Below are 6,812 nucleotides of genomic sequence, written 5' to 3'. Positions count from 1 at the left end.
TCAAAATTTTGCTGCAAATTAATATAGTATATTATATAATATATAAGGAGAAAAATAGACATATATGAAGAAATATATAAGGATATAGTATATAAGGAGAAAAGGCAGATTTAAGTAAATGGTGTTGGCTGATTGCAACCACAATGCTGCCTTGTCTAACACATTGAGGAATTGAACAGCTATTAAATGTCAGACTTTATTTTTTGGGGCTCCAAAACCACTGCAGATGGTGACTGCAGCCATGAAATTCAAAGACACTTCCTCCTTGGAAGGAAAGTTATGACCAACCTAGATAGCATATTCAAAAGCAGAGACATTACTTTGCCAACAAAGGTCCGTCTAGTCAAGGCTATGGTTTTTCCAGTGGTCATGTATGGATGTGAGAGTTGGACTGTGAAGAAGGCTGAGCGCTGAAGAATTGATGCTTTTGAACTGTGGTATTGGAGAAGACTCTTGAGAGTCCCTTGGACTGCAAGGAGATCCAACCAGTCCATTATGAAGGAGATCAGCTCTGAGATTTCTTTGGAGGGAATGATGCTGAAGCTGAAACTCCAGTACTTTGGCCATCTCATGCGAAGAGTTGACTCATTGGAAAAGCCTCTGATGCTGGGAGGGATTGGGGGCAGGAGGAGAAGGGGACGACAGAGGATGAGATGGCTGGATGGCATCACTGACTCGATGGACGTGAGTCTGGGTGAACTCCAGGAGTTGGTGATGAACAGGGAGGCCTGGCATGCTGTGATTCATGAGGTCGCAAAGAGTCGGACACCACTGAACAACTGAACTGAACTAAATGTTACCAAATTTGGCAACAAACAAAACAAAAAGTGAATATATATTCTACCCATGTGCCTCTTAAGGTATTTCTCCCCCAACAAAAGTTATGTAAGAACATCAACAAACTGTCATAAATAGTGATAGCAAATAGTGTGTCCATTTACAAAATGTGTATAACAGATTATCTTTAATAATTCTTTTCAATTCTTTGTATTTGACTCTAGATCACACTTAAAAAAAAAAAAGCCTCAAACTTTTGATATTTTATTCTCCCAGCTCTTTATTAGTTTCTAGCTCCTCTTCCATGTCCCACCTTGAAAACATGAGCATTTGCCAACATTTTTGGATTGACCCAACTGTCTCCTCAGCTCCATCCTCCAGACAACAAAATCACTCATAAATAGTTGCCTAAAACACTTATTCACGTTAGATTATAAGGTCCATGAAGCAGGAACTTTCTTTCCTGCTAAATATCTCTGTAAGGAATTTGGAACCCAGCTCATGACAATAACGTTCTGTGTTTTAATCATCGCTGTTACCCACCATACTCTGTAGAACTGTATTCTGCCACAAAGCTCACTAGCAACATCAACTTCATCATATTCAAACCACACTTTCAACATTTATCAGCCATCTCATAAATCTTCTCCTCCTGATTTCATAAATGTCACCAACTATTTTCTCAGTGACTTAGAGGTATTTCTTTTCATCAAGTGGCAATTTAATTGCTATGTTATGGTCAATTCTGTCTTTTGCAGGGGAAGCTTCTAATATGCATAGCGTGACCAAATAGTGCCACATATAAACTAGGCAGTGTTTCTATTAAAGTATTGTTGATTTACTTTGTTGTGTTAATTAATGCTGTACAGCAAAGTGAATCAATTATAACACACATACATTCTTATTTTTTAGTATTCTTTTCCATTATGGAAATTTCTATTGTTACAGAGGTTTATTGGAAAGCACTAGTCTAGAAGCTTGAGAAGAAGTAAACTACTGCTATATGCAATAATGGAGAAGGCAATGGCACCCCACTCTAGCACTCTTGCCTGGAAAATTCTATGGACGGAGGAGCCTGGTAGGCTGTAGTCCATGGGGTCGCTAAGGGTTGGACACGACTGAGTGACTTCACTTTCACTTTTCACTTTCATGCATTGGAGAAGGAAATGGCAACCCACTCCGGTGTTCTTGCCTGGAGAATCCCAGGGATGGGGGAGCCTGGTGAGCTGCCATCTACGGGGTCACACAGAGTCTGACACGACTGAAGCGACTTAGCAGCAGCATATGCAATAATAAGGTGACTCTCATAATGTACGAGTGATACTAAATACGCCTCTTGAGAAATCTGTATGCAGGTCAGGAAGCAACAGTTAGAACTGGACATGGAACAACAGACTGGTTCCAAATAGGAAAAGGAGTTCGTCAAGGCTGTATATTGTCACCCTGCTTATTTAACTTATATGCAGAGTACATCATGAGAAACGCTGGACTGGAAGAAACACAAGCTGGAATCAAGATTGCCGGGAGAAATATCAATAACCTCAGATATGCAGATGACACCACCCTTATGGCAGAAAGTGAAGAGGAACTCAAAAGCCTCTTGATGGAAGTGAAAGTGGAGAGTGAAAAAGTTGGCTTAAAACTCAACATTCAGAAAACTAAGATCATGGCATCTGGTCCCATCACTTCATGGGAAATAGATGGGGAAACAGTGGAAACAGTGTCAGACTTTATTTTTCTGGGCTCCAAAATCACTACAGATGGTGACTGCAGCCATGAAATTCAAAGACGCTTCCTCCTTGGAAGGAAAGTTATGACCAACCTAGATAGCATATTCAGAAGCAGAGACATTACTTTGCCAACAAAGGTTCGTCTAGTCAAGGCTATGGTTTTTCCTGTGGTCATGTACGGATGTGAGAGTTGGACTGTGAAGAAGGCTGAGTGCCGAAGAATTGATGCTTTTGAACTGTGGTGTTGGAGAAGACTCTTGAGAGTCCCCTGGACTGCAAGGAGATCCAACCAGTCCATTCTGAAGGAGATCAGCCCTGGGATTTCTTTGGAAGGAATGATGCTGAAGTTGAAACTCCAGTACTTTGGCCATCTCATGCGAAGAGTTGACTCATTGGAAAAGCCTCTGATGCTGGGAGGGGTTGGGGGCAGGAGGAGAAGGGGACGACAGAGGATGAGATGGCTGGATGGCATCACTGACTCGATGGACGTGAGTCTGGGTGAACTCCGGGAGTTTGTGATGGACAGGGAGGCCTGGCGTGCTGCAATTCATGGGGTCGCAAAGAGTCGGATACGTCTGAGCGACTGATCTGATATTGATATATATATATATATATATATATATATATATATACACACATATGCTTAGGACTCCAATCATGTAAATATAAAAAATAGGCAAAATTAACCTCTGGTCTTAGAAGTCAGTATAGTTGTTAATTTTGAGAAGGAAAGAAATGATAATAATTGGGAGTGAGCATGAAAGGTCCTCCTGGGATTCTGGTAAGAATGGATTTCTTAATCAGGATTAAGTTTCCTTTGTGAGTATTCTAGCTAGCTGTACAGTAATGATTTTATTGGTTGTTGTTTTTTTTTTTCCGCATTTTATACCTCAAGGAAAATTTTATTTAAAAAAAAACTAATAAGAAAACAATATCAGATAACTCAATAGGAATTTCAAAAACAGACCTGAACACTGCACAAAAAAGATAGTCAACCAATAAATATATAAAAAGTTTCTCAAATTCATTAGTAATCAGGAAAAATGCAAACTAAAGCCACAAGAAGCTATTTTTACATACACACCAAGATGGTTAAAATTAAGAAGACTGACAATACACATGCTTGTACCTCTGACAGGAATGTAACTGGTACAACTACTTTGCAAAAGTATGTGTCAATATATGCTAAAGTAGAACATCTATAATTTATACTTTGCCCTAAGATCCAGTAATTCCATTTCTAGGAAATATATCCAATGGAAATTCTGGCCATATGCACCAAAAATCTTCACACGAAGTTCATTGCAAGATTATCGATACTAGTTGAACAGCACACAAAGAAAAGGTAATAAAATATTGGCTTATTTATACACTTAAATACTATTAATATAAAGCAGCATCAATAAATGATCCATATGATGTATATGAAAAGCATGATTGAATGCCATAAATGTAATCCTGAACTAAAGAAGCTAGACATGACTGAATATATATTGTATGATTTAAATAAAATTCAAAAATAGACATAAGTATAAAGTTAGACATTGAGATGGTGATTACCTTTAGGGAAGAATGTAATTACCTATGAGAGAGACTGTGAGGAATTGGAAGTGTTCTTGTTCAAAATCTGGGTGATTGTGATAATCCATCAAGTTGCACATTTACAGTCGGTGCACTTTTCTGCATCTGTGTTTTATTTCCATTTTTAAAGTTTAAATGAAGAATAACAGATGGAAATTGTTCAGAAATAATCACTCTGAAAAGACACCATACTACTCAACAGAATGGAAACAAATTCATATTTTTATGAAAATGCAGAACATAAAAGGTAAAAATAAAAACTACTAGGGAGATAAAAGATTACACACAAATGCCAGTTAGACTGATAGCAAAATTATCAGCAGCAAAAAATGAGCAATAGCATAAAAGAATTAATCTTCTAAATACTAAAGAGAAAACCAATGTTAACTTAGAATTTTATCACCAATAAAACAATCTTTCAATAGTAAATATGAAATAAAAATGTACTTGAATTCACACAATCTTCAAATAACAGATTTTCTAATTTATATATACTGTCCCAGAGAACAAAAAAAGAGGGACAGCCAGATATCATTTTTTTGGTGAGTACAATTATAATTTCAAAGAAGAAGAGATAAAATAGTAAAAAAGAAAATCATAGTCCAATCTTACTAGTAAATAGCACTAGGAAAAATTATGAATAAATTACCAAAAAATGGAATTTAAAGTATATCAAGGAAAATATTATATTAGGACTAAGTAGTACTCATAAATTAAGAGCAGAATAGTGTTCAATATAAAAATCAATCTATGTAATTCACCATATTAATAAATTAAAAGTGAAAAATCATAAAACCTTAAAAGTGAGAAGAATGTTAAAAAGCCACTTAGCAAATTAGAAACAGATGGGAACCAATTTAACAAATTATTAGCAAAAGATATACAAACATCATCCTAACTATTGGAAGTCTAGAAGCATTCCCATTAAAGTAAGGATTAAGGCAAGAATGTTTATAATTATCCCTAAAATTCAACATTATACTGGGGCTATAATTAAATATAAAAGTAGTAAGAAGAGGTATAAGCATTTGAAAGAAAGACGTAAAATTTTTAACTAAATATAGATAATTGTCTTTGTAGGAAATCCAAGATGATGCAGAAATTTTAAAAGTCAATATTAATTTTTGAAAGGAAAAAGAAATAAAAGAAACTCAGTACATAAGATCAGTGTACAAAAGTTAAGGCCGTTTCCATATATCAGCAAATCAAATAAGGAAAAGACACTATTTATAATAGGACCAAGAAATATAAGTTATCTAAAAATTACTAACCAAAGTCAGGCCAGATGCTTATGAAAAATTTTTTTTCAATTATTAAAAAATATATTTTGAGTAAGAGGAGAAATAGAACTATTATAAATATGTTAATTCTCTACAATCTAACTCTTGCAATTACAACTAAAATTCTGGTAAGATTTTTGTTGAAAATCAGTGAACTCATTAAAATTCAAATGACATTTCTAGCTTTTGGAAATAGTGGAGTATTTTGTCATAGTAATCCTGCATATAATAATTCTAAATTCTGGATTATCTATATATACCTGTGCACATGCACACTGGGTATGTGTGTGTGTACAGACATTCCCAGACAGACATACACAGTTTATTCACATTCATGGTAGTTATGTTCTGTACAGTCACTGCAAGCACTGAGTTAGTGAATATGGAACCATTCCTGGGAATTCAGGGTTAGGTTCCTGCAAGCCTCTGGTCACATTTTTATCAGCTGACCAATGTGAATCAGCTAGAAAACAAAAACTATATATTATCTACAGTGACAAAATAATATAAATTTGTCTGACTTTTCAGAAACGACAAAGGTTAGACAGTAGAAAGTATATACTCTGGAAAATAATTTTAGTGTGCTATATATTTTACAATATTTGCTCCCAATTAAACTTATACTTTTATCTTGCCCTTTTGTATCTCTTATCAAACTGCAAAGTATTAAATATTGATGGAAATTTGTCAATTTTTTTCAAAAATTCTATTCTTTATGTTTTATTTAAGAATCCATATGTATATATAAATTCATGAGGTGTTTTCCTTTAAATATCTGTGACTGGAAAAAATGACAACATATATCACAAAGGGCTGACATCCTTAATATATATGTTAATTTTGTACCCCAGTAAACAGACACCACAGTTCAAAAGCATCAATTCTTCGGCGCTTATCTTTCTTCACAGTCCAACTCTCACATCCATACATGACCACTGGAAAAACCATAGCCTTGACTAGACGGACCTTTGTTGGCAAAGTAATGTCTCTGCTTTTGAATATGCTATCTAGGTTGGTCATAACTTTCCTTCCAAGGAGGAAGCGTCTTTTAATTTCATGGCTGCAATCACTATCTGCAGTGATTTTGGAGTCCGAAAAAATAAAGTCTGACACTGTTTCCACTGTTTCCCCATCTATTTCCCATGAAGTGATGGGACCAGATGCCATGATCTTTGTTTCCTGAATGTTGAGCTTTAAGCCAACTTTTTCACTCTCCTCTTTCACTTTCATCAAGAGGCTTTTTAGTTCCTCTTCACTTTCTGCCATAAGGGTGGTGCATATCTGAGGTTATTGATATTTCTCCCGGCAATCTTGATTCCAGCTTTTGCTTCTTCCAGCCCAGGGTTTCTCATGATGTACTCTGCATATAAGTTAAATAAGCAGGGTGACAATATACAGCCTTGACGTACTCCTTTTCCTATTTGGAACCAGTCTGTTGTTCCAT

Source organism: Bos javanicus, chromosome 8, assembly GCF_032452875.1.
Source record: "Bos javanicus breed banteng chromosome 8, ARS-OSU_banteng_1.0, whole genome shotgun sequence".
NCBI classification, from domain to species: Eukaryota; Metazoa; Chordata; class Mammalia; order Artiodactyla; family Bovidae; genus Bos; species Bos javanicus.
This window is presented reverse-complemented; position numbering follows the sequence as displayed.